We start from the raw sequence: 22,411 nt of genomic DNA on the forward strand, positions 1-22,411 counted from the left end.
CTGATCTCCGAATGTAGGAAAGGACCGGACGCCCCATTTCCTCCTCGGGCAACTGCTGTAGGTAGAGTTAGCGACCCACGTGAGGGGAGAGGCAAGGCATCAGAAGAGCCTTGACAACATTCTCAGGAATCTGTTCCGAGGAACGGGAGCTGACAGCGCCTGTGCATGGACCATGGGGCCGGGTACAACGCCAGCCGTCTCTCACCGAGGACCTTAGTTCTCCCTCCCGATGCCGTGAGCAGGTCCTGCGTCCTATCCCAATGCCGTGAGCAGGTCCTGCGTCCTATCCTGATGCCGTGAGCAGGTCCTGCATCTTATCCGGCACATGAGAACATGATGGCAGTTTAGCAGAGGTGAGTTTTCTAAGGTCACTCATCTAGCCCAAGCGATAGAGACAGAATTCCAACCCAAGTCCTCTGATGATGGTGTGCGAGTGGTCAGCCCTGAGGTTGGGCTGTGTCCCCTCAAGGACACCGCTGTCCAAGCCCTGGGCCTGAACAGGCGCAACGGTTTCATGCGGCTTTCATGTTGAACTGGTTCCCTCTTGGGACCCCGGAGGGGCTCAGTCAGGTAAGCATCTGCCTTTGGCTCAGGTTGTGATCCCAGGGTCCTGAGGTTGAGTCCCGCATGGAGATCCCTGCTCAGCGGGGAGCCTGCTTCCCCCTCTGCTGCTCCCCCAGCTTGTGCTCAGACTCTCTCAAATAAGTAAATAAAGTAAAAAAAAAAAAAAGAAAAAAGAAAAAACAAACCAGCTCCCTCTTTCTCGAAGCATTTTCTCTGCAGATTTGGCTCAAATCTTGGCATTTTTATTTGTCAGAACTTCTCCATGAGGATTTCTGGCAGAAAAGCAATCAGAGCAGGAGAACTAAGCTGTCCAGGCTCCCTGGGGAGGGGGAGCAGGCAGCAGGGCTGGGGGCTTTCAGAGAGACCCAGCAGGGCTGCAGCAGGGAGGGGGTGAGCTGCAAGCAGTGGGAGGGGGCTACAGACCGGGGGGTTGGGGGAGCAGAAAAAGCAAAGCCTATGAGTGCAGACTGTCCAGACAAGTGAGAGGTACAGGCAAACTCTAGGGCAGAAAGCCAGCAAGATGAGGAGACCCTTTTGAATTTCAGTGATGGCTCCGTGGGTGAGATACTCTATTCCCTTTAATACTCGAGTGAATAGAGGCTGAGATTATATTTAATTATTTTTATTTGCTAGTGTGTGTTTCCGTGCAGCACAATTCTGAACGTGGATCCCCTTTGGGCTAAAGGATTTATGCAGTCTACAGAGAAAGGCAACGGGAGGTAGTCTGAGAACGTGGGAGACCTCGAGCATACAGCGTTGACAAGCCTTCTGTAGGCCTATGGCCTCATCTTGTCATATCCACACAGCGTGACAGGTGGTGACGTGCACTTTCCAGAAGGTGGGGAACTACTGGGCAAGGAATAGGTGGTCAGGAAAGGCACAGACACAGATTCGCCTGGGATGGAACAAGTCTCCCACGGCCCAGAGGGTTCAGGAAACTCCGTCCACAACTGTACGTACATATTATGTCTGACGTAAGTGGGGCTTCGTCGAGCCCCAGGGTCTGTCCTAGATTCTGAACCCGTAGGCGGTTGATCAGGCATGGGTGCTGGGGTGAGCCCATCCCTCAGCGCAAACATCCCCGTCCACCAGCTCAGGGACAGTGCTCAGATCAGTGAGACCGTGTTGACTCGCGACGCCGGAGGTGGAGAGTTCTAGCTCACGCTGACCACAGCGCTACCTTCTGCAGACACACGGGCATGAGAGGCTGATTCGTGGGGGGCAGGTGAGTTCCCCGTACGGAGTGTGGATCCTGTGACTAATTCTGTCTAAGCTGATGCTCAGCTCTACCCTAGGGCTGTACCAGACATCGGGATTAATTGGACAGACTTCTTGTATCCCATCCAGAAGGAGACCCGGTATTTACCCACGGACCTTCACGTCTTTGTGCCCCAGACAGACCAGGTCTTTTGGATGATCCTATTCCCTTATTTGAAGAAAATGTGTCTCGTTCTTAAACAGCCGTAATTGCATTCTACTGGATGAAGTGTGCCTGTCGGCCCCGCAGCCCTTCCCCGTACTTGGAATCCGGTTCCGCGCGGCGGCCCTCATTTCGGTCCCGCACGGATTTTCACGAAGTAATTGCTTTTTACCACAGAAACTGCCAGAAGCCGACTTCGCAAAGGCAGGACATCAGTGAAAGAAATTTAGGGCAATTTAATGTTTGGAGTAGGGATGACCCGGCACCGGAATCAGATTTTCCTCCTTGGCTCTGCGGGTTGTTCTGGGGGCTGGTACAGAACAAGCAGGGAAGGTCCCGAACCCACGCGCTTGGCCAGCTCGTTCCCTCGGGGCGGGGAGAGGGCGAGGCTGTCCACGCTCAGTCGTTCAGAGACAGGGACTGGGGCAGACCTTTCAACCAGCTGGGCAGGAGAGGAAGGGGGTGGGTGGGTTTTGTTCCCTCCCTCGCACACCCCTCAACGGAAGATGGAGCGCTCCCCGGGCGTCTGTGCTCCCCGCGTGTCCGTGCTCCCCGCGCACCTCGGTCTCCGGCACTCACTGCCCCGCTCTGGGTCACTCCCACGGGGCAACACCGTGTTTCTCATCTTAAAGCTCTTTCCTAAATCCAACCTACTTCCCCTTTCATTTTTCCTCCCCTTTTTTGTTATTCTCCCCCAATTTTCACAACCATCATCTTCACGGCCTTCATTTCTCCCCAATGACCCCCACATTGCCGATCGGATCCGAATCCGGTCTTTTCCTCATCTCTCCACGGCATTCGGCCCAGTGGTGAGCCCCTCATGGAAGCCCTCCCTGGGTTCCAGGTCGTGGTAATTTCCAGGTCTAACTCCCGTCTGCACAGCTCCCTCTCTGGGATCCAGACTCACTCACTCTGCTTCCATGGTGTTCCCTGGGGAGGACGGGGTCCCTACGATCTCCAGGAGATCCAGGAACATCAAGAGTTTCAAGCAGCAGGTTTCTTCTGTGATTCGTTGGCTCATTTCTCTAAGTTAAATGTAACTTCCAGGCAGGAAGCGAAGGCACGTGTCCCTCTCTACCCCCCACCCCCAGTCCCTGGCCCGGCACTCAGTACGCTGGAGGTCCTCCACTACTATTGAGTGGATGGACATGAGGACCTCTCAAGTGGTTTATTCTATCCTTGAGTCAGACCTGGAGCGTCCCCCCACCCCATCACGAAAACTCCTTGAAGTCTCGGACGGCTCTGTCCTCACCTGGTTCTTCACTTACTCGTCTGGAGATACGAATCTGAAGTCCCTTTGGCTTTTTGCAATGTCTGCTACTGGGTTACAAGGTAGAGTTTTGGGCCAGATGCTCCTTTTAAGCAGCCCTGGTGATGCATATTTGATGTTAGATTAACCTATTGTGATTTGTGGTAGCAGCGGCAGGAGCCTGCCTTTTGAATATGAATAAGGTATCGTCACTTTTATTAACTTATAACAGGGTTATGTTTAACCACAGGAGGAAAGAAACACACCAATTATTCTCCTGGGTAATTTTAAGCAAGTATGAATAGGAAGCAGCTTTGTGGCATGAGTGACTTGAATTCCTGAATTGGTCTCTGCGCAAACGTTTGAAAGCAAGTGATAACTGTGTATTCATTAGAGAGACTATAAAATAGCAGGGGTGTTAAATTTGCAACCAACAGGCTTTGTTATCAGTGATGCAGATTTTATTATCTGCTAGTTCCTAGCTGGTCTTATTAATTTGGAAGCTCTGTTGCAGAAAGAGAAATGGCTTCCATTTCCAAACCTTGCAGTTAGGAATTCTGTCACTGTTTTTAGCTGTTCAGCTATTTATTTATCCATGTCACTCTGTGGGGTCATCTGCAAGTCTGGATGGGCTGTCTGGCTTAAAGCTGCACCCGTCCTATTTTCCTCCTCTCCAAATGGGACAACCACAGGCTTCTCCATCTGCTGTGTGTTCAGTGAATCCCCCCATCAGGATACAAGAGTTGTGGGTTTTTCTGGTAGAAAGCAGGCACAGTTTTATTAAAAATAATTTTACAAACCCTCGTTGAAGTTACTTGGAGTAGAGCTTTTGGGGACAAGAATGAGTAAGGTAATTCCCACCATTAAAAAGTTTGAAGGGGCCTCAGTGCTACACACAGCAGGTCCCCAACGGAGATCTGGGTCGGACTTTCTAGAAGGGGCATATGAGAGCTGATGGCATGCGTCTGGGGCAGATTCTGAGCCCCCTGACCTCCAAACCACTCTCCCTGGATCTGGCTTCGGTGCCTGGCCACTTCACTGTGCAGACCTGGGGCCATCTAAAACACAGAAGATAACCCAAGGATAGAGAGCGCCTTTAACCCTTTCTGTTCTACCGTCCAGCCTTTAGCACACCATAGACACGTCTAGAAAAACCGCTGTTGATGGCACATACCTAGGTCATACCTAGGTCCTCAGTTTAATATAGCACTTTACCATTGTGTGAATGGCCACCAGACGTTTGTTTCAAAACTGAACTTCATCGGTACGCACCATATTCTGGAAGCACTTTTCATACCCAAGCTGGGCCAGTCTCCAGGAATGAATGAATCAAGAGGATGAAAAATCCCAAGTCCAAACTCAACCCAAATAGTTGCTAAAGTGCTTTGTGACTTTAAACCCCTTGTTCTGGATGGTTTGAGGCATGTGGGGAGGTAGAACCCAATGACAGGATTTTAGAGGAAAAGACAATCATCACTTATGGTTTAAGGGGAAGAAAGGATTCTAAAAGGGGACCCAAGGGCCAAATCCATACCCTGTGGGATTCCAGCCTCATCCCACAGGTCAAGAGTCAAGCTCCCCACAAACCAGGCTGCTGGAGGACATTTGTAACTCATGCATTCTGACCCCCAAACAGGTGGACAGCAAAGGCTGCCCAGCCCCAAACAAAGCACAGTTCAGTTCCATGATGGCGGCTCTGGAGCCTGGGGGCTCCTGACTGGAAGCCTGGAGAGAACCAGAAAGGAAGGGAGTTGAGTCCGGACAGTCTTCTCAGCCTCTAGTTAGCAGTGAATGGAGGGAGGGGGGGAGACGGGTCTAAGTGGAGGGCTTTCCGGGGGATTCGGAGATTCCTGCTGCACTGCTAACTGTAGGGACCACATGCCACGTGAGCCCTGAAGATACAGAAACAAGGACAGAAAGACGCAGACGCCACATTCACAGAGGGGCATTCCCGGCAGAGGAAATACAAATCCGACTTTTATTTTTATTCTATTTTTTAAAGATTTTATTTGTTTGACAGAGACGCAGCGAGACAGGGAACACAAGCAGGGGGAGAGAGAGGGAGAAGCAGGCTCTCAGATGAGCAGGGAGCCTGATGCGGGGCTCGATCCCAGGACCCCGAGATCATGATCTGAGCCAAAGGTAGATGCCTCACCACCTGAGCCACCCAGGGGCCCCCAAATCTCAGTTTACGATCACATCAAACTCTTTCCCTAAGAGTAGTTCCAGAGAATCACGGTCACAGTGACACAGCTCATCTACGTGCATGGGGAAACTCCACCGTCAGAACCAGGAGACCACAAGACAGAGCTGTGCCTCCTTGTTCTGCTGTTCCCAGCACGTGACATTTAGGGCACGGACACTGTCCTGTGTAGTAGAGACACTGGTGCTCCAGGCAGGCTGCATGGAGGCTACACAGATTCTAGTTCAAGTAAAAAAAAATCTTACTAGTCCCCACCCCTTAACACCACCAAAAAAAAAAAAAAAAATCTTTGGAGAGCAGGTAACAAAGGAAAGTGTCCTCAGTAAGGACCCAAGGGGCCTTCCCTTGGGAAGGAGGAAGTGGCGTATGTGCGGGTGAAGACTGAATAGTGACTGACACTCAGTTTGACTCTACACCAGATAGCCAGCACCCTATAACCTGCACAGGGGCGGTTGTGAAATCCTCACATGGCCCCTTAAGGTGGTCATGGGAGCACGTTTCATGTGCAAGGAAGCAGGCCTGGTAAATGTAACTGGCAACAGTACCCAGCCAGTCCCTGGGAGACCAGGACTGAGACAGTCTGACTTCAGGATGCATTCTCTCACCACTCAGAATTAACTCTATGGAATCTATGGGCGAGAGGGTGGTAGTTAGAGCAACAGCATGTGTAAAGGCCCTGTGGCAGGAGGTAGCTGGGTACATTAAGGAACAGAAAGCAGCCGGTGTAGCGGGTGTGGTGGTGCAGTGGAGGAGGTGACGCTGGGGGGAAGATCGGCCTGGGCCTGAGAGTCCCAGCTCAGGTCAGCAGCTGTTTGCCCCTCACACGCTGCGGGTCTCTGTGCAGCTGCAACCGAAAACAGGCAGCAGTAACAACAGAAAACGGGAAGAAGCTTTTTCGCTCTTCACTAAAGTGAAGGCTGAAAGCAGAGATGGATTTTGATTTGTCTAATGAGGCCTGAAAACAGACTGAATAACGATGGAAAAAAGGAAACTTGACTCAAGATAGAAGTTAGCGAAAACATTCTGGAAGCATCGCAGGCTGACGACGTGACCAGACATTCCTGGGCCAGCGGCCCTCAGCCCAGGCAATCGGGCAGCTCGAGTCCAATCTACCCCTGCGTCCCTGTAACTGGACTCGGGGATGTGACCCCGTCACTTTCAGTGACTGGTCTTCTGAGGGTGTCGCACACGAGATTCAGCCCTGTCCTCACATCCTTCCCGCACAGCGTGAGGCCCGCGGCAGGGGGACAGTCCCCGCAGCTGTCGCTGGGTCCCCAGCCCGCCCCGCCCTGCATCTCTGCACGGAGCACTTCGTAGTGTAGCACATCGCACTTCGGCCTGTAGACCCCAGGAACGACCGCAGGGCAGGCCCCGCAGAAGGCCTGGCTGGTCTCAGCTGCTTCTCCCGCTGCCTCCCTCCCTGGCTGTGGACATCAGTCCTGAGGGAGGTGTGGAGGTGACGCTAGCTACACCAGCTACACCGGCTCGCAGGGTTTGCCTCGGGGACCCCAAGGTCGGACGCCCCTGCCGTTCCACAGAACCGGCACCAGGGGGCGAGCGAGGCCCACCAGTCCGGCTGCTCGCGGCGGAGCCCTCCTCTGCTCCCTCCGCCGGAGACCAAGCCTGGCCCGGGGCGGGGCAGGGCCGGACCCAGGGGGCGGCTCTGAACCTCAGCAGGGGCCGGGCCCGGGGGTCGCCGCGCCGGCACCGTCTGCCGGCAGGACCCGAACCGGAGCCGCCCTGCGTGTCCGGCCCGCGGCGTGGGGGCGACGGGGGCAGCCCCGGCACCGGCTCGGGGCTTGTGACCCCCCCCCCCTCCAGTGCGACAGCCCCTCAGGCCAGCCGCAGGGGACTCCCGACACGGTCCAGTTTTGCAAACGCAACATGTAGAAATGAGGGAATGGAGCTAGGTCCGCGAAATAAGCCCGCGGAGAAGCCTGACGGGGCTGTAGGAGGCGGGGCGGAGGTCCCCGAAGGAGGCATCCGTGCGAGGGTCACGGTGGAGCGAGTCAGACCAGTAGGACACGGTCCGCAGCGCCGGGCCTTGCCGTGGGGTGCACCTGCTGTGTGTGGAGGCTCGGTCGGGTCAGTAGCCCTCAGCCGACCCCGGGGAGCTGCAGCCAGGTCCCGGCAGGCTGAAGGCTTGGCGGGGGGTGGTGGGTCTCTCTTCAGGGTACTTCCTAGACACCTGAGGGTCTCCTTCCCCACAGGGGGCAGGTTGGGGCTGGGGGCAAGTTAAAATTCCAGGAACAATCTCTAACCCATGAGAGACATCGTTGGTGGACAAGTTCCAACTTCCTCGTCTGTCAGGGCCCAGTTCTCAGACTTGGCCCACACTTGACCATTCCCAGCGGGCTGGGGCACCAGTCACCCAAAGCAGGGACCCAGGCATCCACGGGTCCTTCCTTCACGGCTGGTCTTCCTCCAGCCCCCCACCCCCTCCGTCAGGTCGTCTTCTCCAGACACTTGGCCCCAAATACGTGACCCTGGGTCTGCTTCTGAGGAAACCCAAACGAAGGCAAAAAGATTCATAAATTTGCACTTTTCTTGCTCTGTGTACTTGAGGGATTTACTCTCATCTCTAACAGGTTTGGTTTGCTACTTTATAAAGTATGGGTAACGTGTTCGTAACACCAGTGCCTGCAAGAGCCAAACTATGGAAAGAACCCAGATGTCCGTCAACAGATGGATGGATAAAGAAGATGCGATACACACACACACACACACACACACACACACACACACACAGGGATACTATGCAGCCATCCAAAGAAACGAGATCTTGCCATTTGCAACCATGTGGATGGAACTAGAGGGTATTGTGCTGAGCGAAATAAGTCCGTTGGAGAAAGACAACTTTCATACAATTTCGCTCATGTAGAATTTAAGAAACCAAACAGAGGAGTATCAGGGAAGGGAAGGAAAATAAGATGGAGTCAAACAGATGAATCATAAGCGGTACATAATGACAGGGAACAAACTGAGGGTTGCTGGAGGGGAGGTGGGGGGTTGGGCTACCTGGGGGTGTGCGTTAAGCAGGGCGCATGACGTGATGACCACTGGGTGTTCTGTGCAACTGAGGAATCACGGAACTACCTCTGAGGCTAGTGATACACTGCTAACTGGAGTGAAAATAAAATTTAAAAAAAAAACAGTAACAATACTTAGGATTATTTTATGAAAACCTGAGTACTTGTCCTATTTGAGGACCTTAGTAAATAATGGGTTTTTCTCGATAATGCACTATTTGGCACATTGCTTTCCTACTTAAAATTTCCAAAGAGACAGAAGGGGCTTTTCATGGCCCCATGTCTGCTCCCCAGGAGTTAAACACTGTGGGACCGCTATGGGAACCAGTCTCGTAGGCGGTAGAGGAGCAGCCGTGAATAGAGCAAAGTCCCTGCCTTTAAGGAGCTCACATTCCAGGGGCAAGGATTTGGATCATCAACAAATAATACAGGATAAGGGGAAAGGGTTTAAAAAAAAAAAAAAAAACCCAAACAGAAATTGCAAGATAACAAGGATCAAGAGGAACAGGGATGAGGTCTGCAGGTGATCATTTACAGAAGAGATCAGAAAGTTCTCTCTGGTAGGAGCCTTTTTCTTAGCTTTGAAATGTAATTGACATTGTATAAATATTTGATTAGATATAACTGAAATGAGATATAATTGCACTGAGTAACTTGACAGTGTACAACGTGATGATTCAGTATACACGTGTATTATGAAATGATTACCTCCATAAGGTCGATTAACACACCCATCATGTTACGTAATTACTTATTGTGGAGAGAACTTAATTGCTCTCTTAGCAGTTTAAGTATAGGATACATCTCGTTGATTATAGTCAGCATGCTCTCTACTGGATTCCAGGACTTTTTGCCTTCTCTAAGTGGGTACCCTTTGAACCACATCTCATTACCCACCCTCCTCCCCATCCACGAGCAATCACCATTCCACTCTAATTCCACGAGTTTGGAAGGTTAAATCCCACACGCGAGGTCAAGCAGGAGGTCTACACCTCCCCACCCGGTTAAGGACGCCTTCCCAATAGCTGCGCACCCGGAAACTGCGTCCCTTGCTCGATTCTCGGGGCAGCGTCTCCACTGCTGTTGTGCTGGAGAGGTGCGTACCTTCCAGCTGAGCCCTGAATGTTGAGTTTAATCATTCCTATCCGATGGCAGCTCCAACCCGGCCGGCCGACAGGCTCCTCTGGAATTTTAATTGGCACCATGAGCTGCAAACTGCACAGCGCAGGGAGTGAACTCCCAGGCTGGGGATGACCTTTCCTTGCTGGCAAGGCTCAGCAGGCGCAGCCTCAGCAACGTGCCAGGAGGAACTGCAGAGACAGTGCTGATCCAAGGGACCAAAATGTTCCCATGATTTTCTCCCCCTCCTCTTTCTGCAGGTGTACAAAGGGCTCTAGTGTAGACAAAGGTGGGCCGTGGTCATTCCCAGGTGAAAAGACAGGCTTTTGACCAGTGAGGTCAACGGTCAAGATTGCACAATTATGGGACAGGCGTCACGGAGGCCTATTCAGAGCTCGAGCGAATAATGGTATCTAATCTGCTGGGATCAGGAAATACCTAATATTGATCTGGGTACTAGGGCAGCCAGACCCCTAGAAGCGGGCTGCAGGAGGAAATGGTGACCATCATGTCCATGATGAGATGCCAAGAAAAAAATATAAGATACTGGCAGTCGAGGGGCACCTGGGTGGCTCAATGGGTTAAGCCGCTGCCTTCGGCTCGGGTCATGATCTCAGGGTCCTGGGATCGAGTCCCGCATCAGGCTCTCTGCTCAGCAGGGAGCCTGCTTCCTCCTCTCTCTCTCTGCCTGCCTCTCTGCCTAACTGTGATCTCTCTCTGTCAAATAAATAAATAAAATCTTTAAAAAAAAAATCTATATTCCCCTCTTTAAAAAAAAAAAAAAAAGATACTGGCAGTCGAGGAACAATGGTTAGAAGCATATTTTGTTTCTAAAATTTCTAAAAATTGTTTTTAGAGGATGGTCCTGATAAACAGGACTTCTTACACTGGCAAGATGTTGACTCTCACATGATCTGAGTTATCATTCATGTCAACCAGCCGCTTCGCCTAACAGCTCATGGTTAATGCAGGGTCCGGGAGGGACCTACAGAGTGTTGAGTGAGGTAACTGTAGGTGCACCAGAAAGAAGTTATGTCTGAGTTATACAAGGGTTAGGCTCCCACTGACACCCCCAGAATGAAGGATGGAATGAAATTCTTTAGAAATGAAAAATCAATTGTTCAATGGAGGAAATAATAGAAGTAGAAAAGCCTCTAGTCCTCGTGGTTTAGGAAAACCACTGTTCTGTTCATTCATATATTCACAAGATGTCTTTTTTCTTAGAAACCATTCTTCATGTCTGCAGATTTCCCTGTGACCATACAGGGACTAAACTTTCGTGACCTTCAGTTCTAAACATCATTTTCTCTGTTGCTGCTGGTGGCTGTGGGTCTGTTATTTGGGGAACATTCCTGAGGATTAAGGACAAGTCCCTAATAAGCCAATGTTGCAGCAAAGGTAAACACCCAACGAGCAGGTAAGAATTCTGGTCTTTCTCAAAGCTTCTGCTCAGAAATGGTTTAGGTCACGTCCACCTGTCCTCATTTGGTCAAATAATGTCCTAGGGCTAAACCCCAAGTCTTAAGGGTCTGTACCTCTTTGTACGTGTACCTACATGTACCTCCGTGTACCTCCTGTAGCCGGTTCCCACGGCTCAGTTCTGGTCACGGGATGTGGAGGCTGCCTAGAAGCTGCTGGGAAAGGTCTGCTGCTCTCGAGGCGGTGATGGGGTTATTTGAGCAAGGAAGCCCAGACACATGCCTTGGCCACCATCCTGCAGCCTTAAGAGGAGCCGGACACGGGTTAAAGCCAATGCTATGGCCAGTGGAGCACAGAGGACAGACGCCCTCCATGACACCCCCTCGCCTGTGGCCCCGTCAGCTCTGAGGCTCCCTCTCCTTCCAGGATCGCTGTGTCCGCTAACAACTGTGCTCGCTGTTCAGGCCAGTTCTGGTTTTCCGTTCTTCGTAGCTGAAGGCGTCTCAGCGAGTACAGCCCTAACCCTGCGTCCTCTCCTCCGGGTCCTACAAAGACGTCAAGATGGAGGTTAAGTGTCATTTTCCAGTCAACACTAGAGTCCGGGTCCCTGGACTTGCTGTTTGACGCGCTGCTGTGGGTGCGTCGAACCACCGAGGCTGCCCTCCCCTCCGGGGCCAGGCTCTGGTCTCCGGCCCACTCGGGCAGCATGCCTTGCCCTCCTGGGCCCACCCCGGGGGGTTCTAGCCCGTGCGAAGAGGCCGGCTCTTCCCCTCCCTCCTCCCCGCCCACCTCAACCATCTCGCTTTCCCGCTGTTGGCTTGCTCGCCGCCGGCCTTTCCCAGGGCCTGGGATCAGCCTTGCGGCCTTGGACTGTGCGCCCCGCCGTGCCTGTGCCACCCACTTCAGCTGCACCTGCTGCTTCGCCGGCCCCCCACACGGGGTCGCGGCAAAGGTCGAGTTTCTTGCTTCTGAGGTAGCTTCGACATAGGAGACAGACAAAAGTCCTATGTGTGTTTGCTCTCAAGGGTCAAACTAATGGGGTCAACAAGGCTCAGATCCCAGGGACCTGGAAGTTCTTTGATCATTTCGCCAATACCAGCATTTTCCCCCATGTAGCTCACATGAAAAAGTTGAAGACTTATTAGAAAAAAAAAAAATCTAACCTCAGGAGTTATGTTGACTTTTCCTCTTACACATGAAAATTAAAAGGCGTCTGCGCTGCTGCGGACTGTCAGACAGTCTTTGGTGACATGAAGAGTATGAAAGACTGACCTGTTTTTCCTGAACTCACTCTACAATGGTCCTAACAGTTGTCAGCATGGTATTGGGAGCACAAATATCCGCTGGATTCCACTGATGCTTTTATCTTAGAGGAAAATCACGTGAAAGTATTTGTAATGTCTGCACGGCGTCGTCGGGGGTGGGGAGGGGGGAAAGAAATAAGCAACATCCAGGGCTTTATTTTCAGTAGGAAAACCAGGGTGGTCTTACTCTACATACATTTAGGCCAATAATAATGCTTGTCTGCTGTCCTATGCCTTGGATGAACAAGTACCTAATTTAAAAGAAACCACATGGAGGACAACGTGACTTTTCCTGGGTTACCAAATACAAGCAGAGAGAATCTTAGAGCTGCCATATTCCCATCAATCAGCCTCAGCAATTAGCAGAATACGGTCAGTTCAGCTTCATTGATATCCCTGTCCCACTCCCTACTGTCCACATTCTTTGGCACCCTGAGAGGGGGCAATCCTAGCCCTGTCTACACTGGGAGAAATGAGATTGCAAGAGATTAAAGGCTATCCAGGTCGTACAGGGTAAGAGCTGGCCAAGCCAGAAGCTGAGTAGACCTCGGACTCCCGTCAGAGTCTGAGCCTGCACTGCCTCTCAGCAAACATGCCATATATGCCCATCAATCACGGACCATCTCCCAGCATCTTCATTGAATTGGTCAATTAACTGGTTGCTCAACTTTAATTTTATACCCATACTGTGCTAACTACAGAAAAAAAAAAAGGCAAAAATTGAAAGAACAGATTTACTAGTGAGTGGGTCTCATAATGGTGATTTTTAGACTGCTTTGTGGTACAATTTTGATACCCTAGATTCACCATTTCAAGTATGATTTTAATGTATTTACAGAACTATACTAACATCATAGACAGTAATTTTCTGCTGTGTAAATCTGACTTGTTCTCTGCATCTGGAAGTCGTCTTGGAATATTATGTATCAGGTGAGTGTTTATTAGGTGAATGGGAAGATTTTTTTTTTTAAAGATTTTATTTATTAATTTGACAGAGAGAAATCACAAGTAGACGGAGAGGCAGCCAGAGAGAGAGAGAGGGAAGCAGGCTCTCTGCTGAGCAGAGAGCCCGATGCGGGACTCGATCCCAGGACTCTGAGATCATGACCTGAGCCGAAGGCAGCAGCTTAACCCACTGAGCCACCCAGGCGCCCCAGTGAATGGGAAGATTTAAGGAGTCTACTGCGTAGTTGGTTAGACGAAATATAGAGAAACTGGTTTATAACAGCATACCAGATCTATTCATCAATCAGAAGATCCTTAAGATGCTGAGTATGTTCAATTATCACAAAGCACACAACTATCTTTTAGTTTGTCGTGTTATTTCCAGGGTGAGAGGAAAACTTTCAGTGGCAAGAATGTCACTCGGAATATAGGGTATGCTTTTTACCTACATGAAGGACCTTGGTTTTCTCCGTATGTACAAATGGGACCTTTGGTGGTGCAGTCAGTTTACCATCCAATGCTTGGTTTCGGCTCAGGCTGGGATCTCAGGGTCCTGGGATCCAGCCCCAGGTCAGGCTCCTTGCTCAGTGTGCAGCCTGCTGGAGACCGTCTAGAACAATAAAATTCTTTACAATTTTTTTTTTTTTTAATTCCCGCTTCTGGAAAGAGCAAAGGAAAACAGGATATACACTGTAGCTCATGGTGTGACGTCCCTAACGGCAGGCGCTTAAGAGACATGATCTGCATCAAGGGGGCTTTTCTAGATGTTGGACTGGTGTGGGAAATGCTTTTAGAAACAGAAGGTGTAATTTGAAATGCAGGGTCATGAGATATGAATTCTCAGTCATACCCAGAGCTTGAGTTTTCAAAATAGAACTTCAGCTTTTAAATGAAATCTGAATCCTTACTATAGTAAATAGAATCTGGAAGCATTTATTGAATTTCAGAACGAGAAAGTTTTCATACAGCATGATGAGATTAAGGAATCAGAGCATACGCTGAAGTTCATTCTTTCCAAAAGAAACAAAAAAAAAAAAAAATGGGAGTTTAGTGATTGAAGTGATACTGGAAGCTCTATTCATCTTTTTTAATGAGCACACTTTTCTCAAATGTCTGCCTGGAAATACTCTTTGTGTTCTATCCCTTTATTGTGGAGGAAGCGGTTAGGAAACAAAACAGCTTCATCTAAAAGCATGAGGAGCAGAAAATAAAAACCAAACTTCAATTTTATAAAGTTTGAAGTTCATTTAGATCAGACTTTGGATCATGTTTTGTTTCATTTCTACTGAAGAAGCTAACGTCAGACCATTGCTTGTGTGCCTCTAACTTGGACCTCATGGAAACTCACTGCTCTCTGCTTCCTGAACCGTTTACAGGACTCCTTTCAGATCGGTTTCTGGAAGGATACGTTCTCTGCCCTGTGTCTGTTTCCACTGGAGTCCCTGAGTTTTACATTGTTCACATACAAGCTGTGTTCGAGCTTCAGCCGTGAGTGGGGCAGAGGCTCAGTCCAAGCATTCTAGAGGAGAACCTGCACGGTTAACGAGGCCCCCACTTAAAGCGCAGGCAGAGAAGTGGCCAAGCAGTGCTGAAATGAGTTTAGAACGTTCCTTGGGGCCAGCTGGTACGGATGGTGGACTGGAAGTCTCACCAACAAGGTTCGGGTCTTGGACGAGGGCATGTCCGAGGATAGAGGGCACATCCCAGGCCAAGGACATAGCGCCTCAAAGACAGAGTGCAGAGATTTTGTTTCTCCCTCAAGACCAGTGATGTTCTGAGAAACGGTCCGTAGCCTCACCCGCTGGACCACCGAGAACATGGAATGGAACGACAGGAGAGCCAAGTGAAGAGTTTAGTTGGTAACCAATGGGGACAGGACCTTGGCCCTATGTTGTCAAGCACGCACAGTCTACGTAGAATGAGGACACAGGTATTGGGGGGGCCGGAGAGCACCATGTGAGGGGCGGACTTGGAAGGCTGCCTGAGGCCTAGACAACGTGCAGGAGAAGCAGCTCCGGCAGCTCGTGTAGGAGCCCGTCGAGTGCAGCGGGCGTGCAGGGTGTGTGCCAGGACAGGAGACACAGGGTCAGAACGCCCTGCTCTGTGGACACCCCGGCCATGTGGTGTGGCTTCCGCAACTCCGTCGAGGAGGAGTGATTTTACAGTGGAGATGGCGGGACGGAAGATCCCGAGACGGAGGGGAGGGAGACCGAGGCCCGACGGGAGAGATCGCTCGGGACAGGGGATCAGAAGGTCGCGAGTTCGGTTGGGACCGTGTTTGCTGTGCGGACCTGAGGGCCCCCTGAGGTGCATTGCAGGTGCTCTGGGCAATGATAGGTCAAGGCTGAGATGTGCATTTCGGAAGCATTTCTATATGGACGTTTCCACTTATGGCAGTGACTGGAAACAACCAAATAATGAAGATGGTGTAAAAAAAGAAACCAAGCACAAACACTGGCGATCGCTTAAAACGTGTGAGGAAAAGCAGTGCCAGTATTCAACTGGGAGACCCTCCTTACGGCCACTTAGGACCTACCCACCCGACTCCACAAGCATTCCTTTTTAAAACTGCCTTTAGTAGTGACACGAAGCTCCTTTAGAATCCCCGGGGATTTTCCCAGGCTCAGAACCTCGGCAGGAATGGCTCTAAAGTTCAGACTTCTGTCAGGAGGAGACCTCCTATGCTTGCCTCCCGAAATCTTGAGCATATAAATAACCTGTTTGCGGGGCTTCCTGTTCCACTGACGATTTCTCATGACTTAATGCCTCCACGTCCAGTAACCGTGGGAGGGACAGTTTCTACCTCCATTCTGCAGAGATGGCGGCTGAGGGTTACAGCAACTCTTCCCAAGGGCTCATACAGTGTGGTCCAACCCAGGTTGTGGAGTTTGAGTTCCCAGACGGTTTCTCCGCATTGTGCTCTCGCCCGTCACCTGTTGACCGCCCGTGTACGCGGCCTCAGCATCCCAGGCCATCTGGGCGGCGGTCAGAGAACATGGTCCAGTGGGCGGCTTCTGAGCAGAGATGAGTTTCTCCCAGTCTAGAGGCTGGGAAGCTCAAGCCAGTGTATTTGGTGTGTGGGGAGAACTGGTTTTCTGGGTCACAGACAGCCCTCTCTCCCCGAGTCGTGGGGGTCTCTTACCAGCAAGCGTTGGCCTCCACGCGTTCCCTCCCTAACCCCCACCTCCTCATAGCCCCTTTTGGTCACCAGGTTTCAACACAGGATTTTTATAGGATAAAAATGTCTGGACCATAGCACTACGGGATTTATTTCCTGTGGATTAAGTAAAATGATCCAGTGACCCTGTGGTAGAAAACATCCAAATTTCTGCTCTGGTTAAGAGGGACCACACAGCTTCACTGTGATGCTACCATGGCTGTTCACCACACTCCTCTTTGACGCTGCGTCCAGGGCACCCTGTATCGATCAGCATATCGTAACCACATAAGGTAGGTTACTAATTGGAAGCAGCAGTACACATAAAGTTATTTTTATCTCATAGCTGTATTATGGTAGAAAAAGACGCTTTGCTTAGGCAGGAGGTTGGGGCAAGTTTGTCCTCTTACTAGAATCTGTGCATTTGTCAACTAAGGAAACACTTGGTAGCCTTGGGGGTTGTCTGAACAGGATCTGGGTGAGGCCTAGACACCTGTGAGGACAGTGACATGCCACAGGTAGGCTGGCCAAAAATGCTAAGAAAAAAAAAAAAAAAAAGCTATCGCAAGGGGTTATTGTGAACCATGTGCTGTGACAACCTTTATGCAGTCTTGTTTTTCACTCAGAGCAATTCCTTCTTCTCCAGCTTACTTTGAGGATTGAACCCAAAGAAATGACTATGTGGAACGTTGCAGCTTCCCATTTTTAAAAGATAATACACACAGGCTCGTGGGAGCAATTTTAGAGCGAAGCCGAACACTTGATGTAAAATTTCCGCGTCCCAGTCACACCAGATGTCTCCAAGACGGGACCCGGTGCTGCGGGCGAAGCGGGTCTGGGATGGGTGCATTTTCAGCACCACGGGTTCGTAGCTGCAGGTCGCACGGGAGCTCCTCGTACTGTCACGGCGTGTTAGGACATGGGAGTGTCCCGGCCGCCGCGTCCAGTAGGGCCAAGCGTCCTCCCTCTGAAGGTCGAGTGGAGCTAGAGGACCTCACCTCAGGCCATGGAGCTCCGAAGAGAGGTGGGTGGGCAACCGGTCCCCGAGGGCCGGGCTCCGCGGCCTCCCTCCCACGCACCCTGGCTGCCGCTTTGCTCATCACGTCACACCAGCCCGGACCACGGAGGCATGTGGGTCCACAGGCTCCCTTCCTAGGCTGGCCTCAGTTTCCCTCTATGAAAACGGAGCCAAGTCAGCTGGCGTCAGTGTTCTTGTAGACTCCAGACCCCCTAGCGCACGTTTTTAAGCTTCCTTTCCCAAGCCCCAAGCTGGAACCTTTAAGAATCCTGGTTGTGGGTCCCCCGGTAGCATGGGGGGCTCCTGCTCCCTTGAACCCCAACATCACTGCACTTCCAGGAGGGGGCCACAAAGTGAGGATCAAGGGACCCCAACAGGCCCGTGACAAAGCTGCTGGGGGCCGCTGGGCATGGTTCAGTGAAAGCGAGAACGGAAACCAGAAACACAAGCAGATCTCTTCCTGAGAAGCCTGGCAGGAGGACGGAGCAAGCCAGGGAAGCCCCCCCCCCCCCCCCCCCGCCCCCAGCGTGCTGCCTTGTTGAGGCCACAGTGGCTGGACTCGGGTATGGATTGCAATGCTGGTCTCGCACGGCCAGCATCAAATCTACCCTCCAGATGGAGCTGGGCCCTGTTCCGCCGTCCAGCAGTGGCCCAGAGCAAGGACGGGATGGGGCGGCTGGATGGTTCCAGCCAGCCGACGTGCCAGCTCTGGAATTAGGGCTTCGGTTCTTAACCTCACAGACCTACATGCATGTGATGGACACGTACGCTTTTCATAGAAATGTATTTGTTCCTTGTTTTAAATGTTTTTTTAAAGATCTTAATTTGAGAGGCAGAGTCTGTGTACAAGCAGAGAGAGTGGCAGACAGAGAAGGAAATCAAATTCCTACTAAGCAGGGAGCCCGCTGTGGGACTCGATCCCGGGACCCTGGGATCATGACCGGAGCTGAAGGCAGAGGCTTAACCCACTGAGCCACCCAGGCACCCACTGTTTTAAGTGTTTTACAGACTTTTTCTTTATTCTATATATTTATGTAGAAGGACATATTACGAAGCAATACACCAACACACACTCATCCTACACGAATGAGGACATCTTTCAGATGAGCCCGTATTTGTCATCTCACTGAACAAACCAGATCTCAAAAAGGTTAATTCACTGAGGTCACCGATAGAAGAAGTCTGCCCAGTTCCTGCCTTTTGCTGAGCTCAGGCTGTGGAATCCGGCAGAATCCAGGACTGCTGACTCCCTGATGGAGCTGGAGTTCTCTCCTGGGACACACTTTCCTGTCCGCACCATGAGGAGACGGTCTTCCCCTCAGGTGGATGGACATCAAGATTGGGTGAAGTCCCTCCTGGCAGGCATTCCTGTCCCCCATTCCCAGTACCCGGACACTCTTCAGTGGCCCTCGCTCACCTTTGATGACTCATAGCTATGCAACATGCATTTTCCTCTCCAGTTACTGGGAGGTTAACATGTAGGCTCAACAGCTTTTCCAGATGCTTTACAGCAGCTGGTTGGGTAGACCTGGTAGACCCCAGAGCTGGGGGTGTCCACGTCACTTCCGGGCTCCCATCGTCCATGGGGCTACCAGCCACGCGAGGGTCTATGATCTAGGAGTGAGCACGGTGTTTCCTGGCTCGGTCGCACAAAGATTAATAGTGTAAAGAGATAAAGCCTTCAAACATTGCATTGCTTTTTAAAATCCCATTTTTCAGATTTGTATTTCACATAACTCAGACCTCTTAACCTGTCATAAGTCATCTCCACATCTTCAGCACTAGAATTATGAATCTTGTTGTACAAGCGCACCCAATTGCTCCAGGGAGAATGGGAGGATCCTTTAAGAAAATCTAATTTTTCTGGGACTCACCTAATTTCAAATGAGACCCCCCGCCCCCAAAATAGAGGGCATGTTGTTTCTCGTTTCAAGAGGACTTCCTGAAAGGAGAGATGTCAGATCTGTGTACACACTGACCTGAGGTCCAATAGACTCCTCTCTTCAGGATAAAGTTAAAAATATGTGAGATGATAGAAAAAGGCAGATAAGACAGGGGACCTGAACCCACTTGGAGGATATCTCGTCACTCTTCCACTGTTTAAGGACCCAGGTGATGACCGGTCTACAGAGACCAGTCATTACGAAGTACAGCTTTCTCTTTTTCATAACTTCAAGGTAAGGGACTACAGCCCCAGGATTCTTCCCAGTGATGGAAAATGAACACTCAGGTCAAAGGCTAGGTCAAAGGGTGCCCACACAATTCGAACTACATTTATATATGCTATAGATATAGTATCTCCATCGGTCTCAGGAAGGGTTAGGCAGGGCTATTCCTCTGGCTTCAAACTTCACACTGAAGTAGAAGTTTAATAAGGAGGTAAGTTCTGCGGCAAATACAATGCAGTATCTTTAGTTTGTTTCCTCTGGAGATGGAAATCTATGTAATGCCATGTTTTACGACACGCAGAGTCGGGAAGCACAGTCCTGGAGCTTCTGGGAAAAGATGGTAAAAATGAAGCATGAACTGAACTTGCTAGTGTCTTCCCCATAATGTGAGCCTTCGGGCCCAAGAATCTGAATTTTGCCAAGAATCCAAATTGCATCCTTTTCTGATTGACCTGCTAACAGAATAACGTGGATGGGTGGTTAAATTCATTTCCCTTGTTCTGGAGCCCTAGCAGTCCAAAAACTGCTTTGCCTCGGGCAGATTGGGGTTGAGGGTCTTTTCTTCTCATAAGGCCCTCATTCCATCCTAAGAGCCCCTCCCCCACAACCTAACCCTAATTACCTCCCACGGCCCCATCTCCAAGGAGCATCCCATTGGGGGTTGGGCTTTAACATAAGAACTTGGTGGGGTTGGGGTGCGGGGAGTCCCCCAACATTTGTTCCTTAATAACTTGCATGGATTCTCCAGGTCTCACCAGATTCCCAAGAGTTGCTAAATCCTGGGATGTAGCAGAAGAATGTTTCCCTCACTGGAAGGGAGACGAGGTCAGCATCTGCCCTGCTTCCCTGCCAGCTGGCAGCACGTCAGTCACGCTTGCCCTTCAGGGGAAGAGCGACGCTCACGGCACCGCTGCTTTCCGGCTCAGAGACTTGCTTCCGGAGCCAGTGGAGCCTGTGGCCTTTAGCACTTGTCAAAGGACACTACCTAGATCCCGACCAAGGGCAGGGAAGGAAGTAGAAGGACAGTCACACCATGAATGGTCAACAATCAGTCTGATCTGTGGTCAGTTCCAGAACTAGTTCTTTCATCTCCTTTATCCTTGAGATGATTAGTGAGTCCTTTGTATTGTGTGCCACAAGGGCCACTGTTCCACAGTCAGAGGCATTTGCGGCAGCTCCCTAAAGATCACTTGGATTTAAGGATTTTCCTTTATGAAAGCAACTTAATAAACTTGTAGTTAAATCATTTGTGCATCCTACGTGTGTCCTCCTACACGAAGCGAATAGCATTTACACAAGCAGAAGACAGGTGAACATTTTCTTTGGCACAATATATTTATGAAGAAAGGCACGGAGTATAATCTCTACTTACAGGATGCAGGCTTTGATCAGGCTAAGTTCAAGGATATAGATCCTGGCAAGTTAATCAGGCTTGCTCCTTTTTTCTTCCTTCTAAAACAGACCAAGGACTCTACAATGTCTTTCTCAGATTTTCAATATTCAGGGGAGTGAAGGCAAGAAAAATCATCTTCATGTTCCCAGCACACCTCAGCCGACAGTCTGCCTGTGAGACCAAGTTAAATTCACGATTTCAAGCTAACAGTAGGTGAATGCTGAGTATTTGCAGAGCGAAAATATTCACTCAGAGGCATTGGAAACTGGATCAGGGCGAAATGGTGTAGAACAGGTTCTAGGCCTCACGGGAGGTGGCCGTGGGCTCACTGTGGCATCACCCCCAAATCTGTAGGGGAAACCCTCATCCCTACTGTGGTTTTTGGAGGTGGGATCCTTGGGAGGTAATCAGAGGACGAGGGAGCCTGGGAAACAGGATTCGCGGCTTTCGTAAGAGCCTTTCCTTCCTGCTCCACTACGGGAGGGGCAAGGACAAAACAGCCACCTACAAGCACGAAGAGATCCTCAGCGACACCGGACCTGCCAGCACCTCCACACTGGACTTCTCAGCCTCCAGGAATGTGAGAAATGAGTTTTGGTTGCCCATGGGCTGCCGGATCTGCGGGCTCTTGATGAAGCCGTAGTCCCTGCAGAACGGTTCATGACTCAGGTGGGCCAGGGCTGGGTTTTGGGGCCGTGCCGTCTTGTTTCCTCCCTTACAGGAAATGTCAGCATGCGGCCCGTGCTTAGACCTGGAAGTGACCTGGGATGTACATTTTCAATGTAACAAAGGCGCAAAGGAGATTGGAAGTTGGTATAAAACTTTGTCTGTTTAAACAATTAACCTGCATTGTTCCAATAAAGATAGACTAGTTCTCACCCTCGATGTGCTCACTGTCTAACGGGCTGTATATAGGTTACTATGTAAAAGTGCTCTGTTCAGGGACACCTGGGGGGGTCTTAGTTAGACACTTAGTGTCTGCCTTTGGCTCAGGTCATGTTCCCAGGGTCGTGGGATTGAGTCCTGCATGGGGCTCCCTGCTCGGCGGGGAGCCTGCTGCTCTCTCTGCTCTCATGTTGTGTCTCTCTCAACTAATAAAATCTTAAAAAAAAAAAAAAAGTTACGTTCAGTTCTGTGTAAGCAACTTTTGACAAACACTCCCTTACAGATCCCTCCCCATCCAAGAAATGTGAGGAAAACGGTTACTGAACTTCAGTTAAGACCAAAATCTGTTGAACATCCCTTTTAGGGCAGCCAAAGTAGCTTGATTAAAGATGCTTTGTCGTGAAATATTCATTTAATGAGAATAAAACCACGCTGCATATTTTAGAGTCTAATCATCTGTTTTTCAGTTTAAATGCACCCTGTGTGCTCACTTTGAGGCAAACTCAGAAAAGCAGACTTATCCAAGAGCAGGGCTGAT

The 22,411-nt window shown here is 50.5% G+C and overlaps 1 long non-coding RNA gene across 1 annotated transcript; it reads left to right on the forward strand.

Annotated features, from left to right (window-relative positions):
• Positions 1-275: 275 nt before the first annotated feature.
• Positions 276-21,866, forward strand: LOC309841121. The gene is made up of 4 exons (XR_014298952.1): positions 276-353; positions 1,371-1,531; positions 10,851-11,001; positions 17,056-21,866. It is a non-coding gene; the product is annotated as an uncharacterized lncRNA (long non-coding RNA).
• Positions 21,867-22,411: the final 545 nt, after the last annotated feature.

This window comes from Mustela nivalis (assembly GCF_964662115.1).
Source record: "Mustela nivalis genome assembly, chromosome: 9".
Taxonomy (NCBI): domain Eukaryota; kingdom Metazoa; phylum Chordata; class Mammalia; order Carnivora; family Mustelidae; genus Mustela; species Mustela nivalis.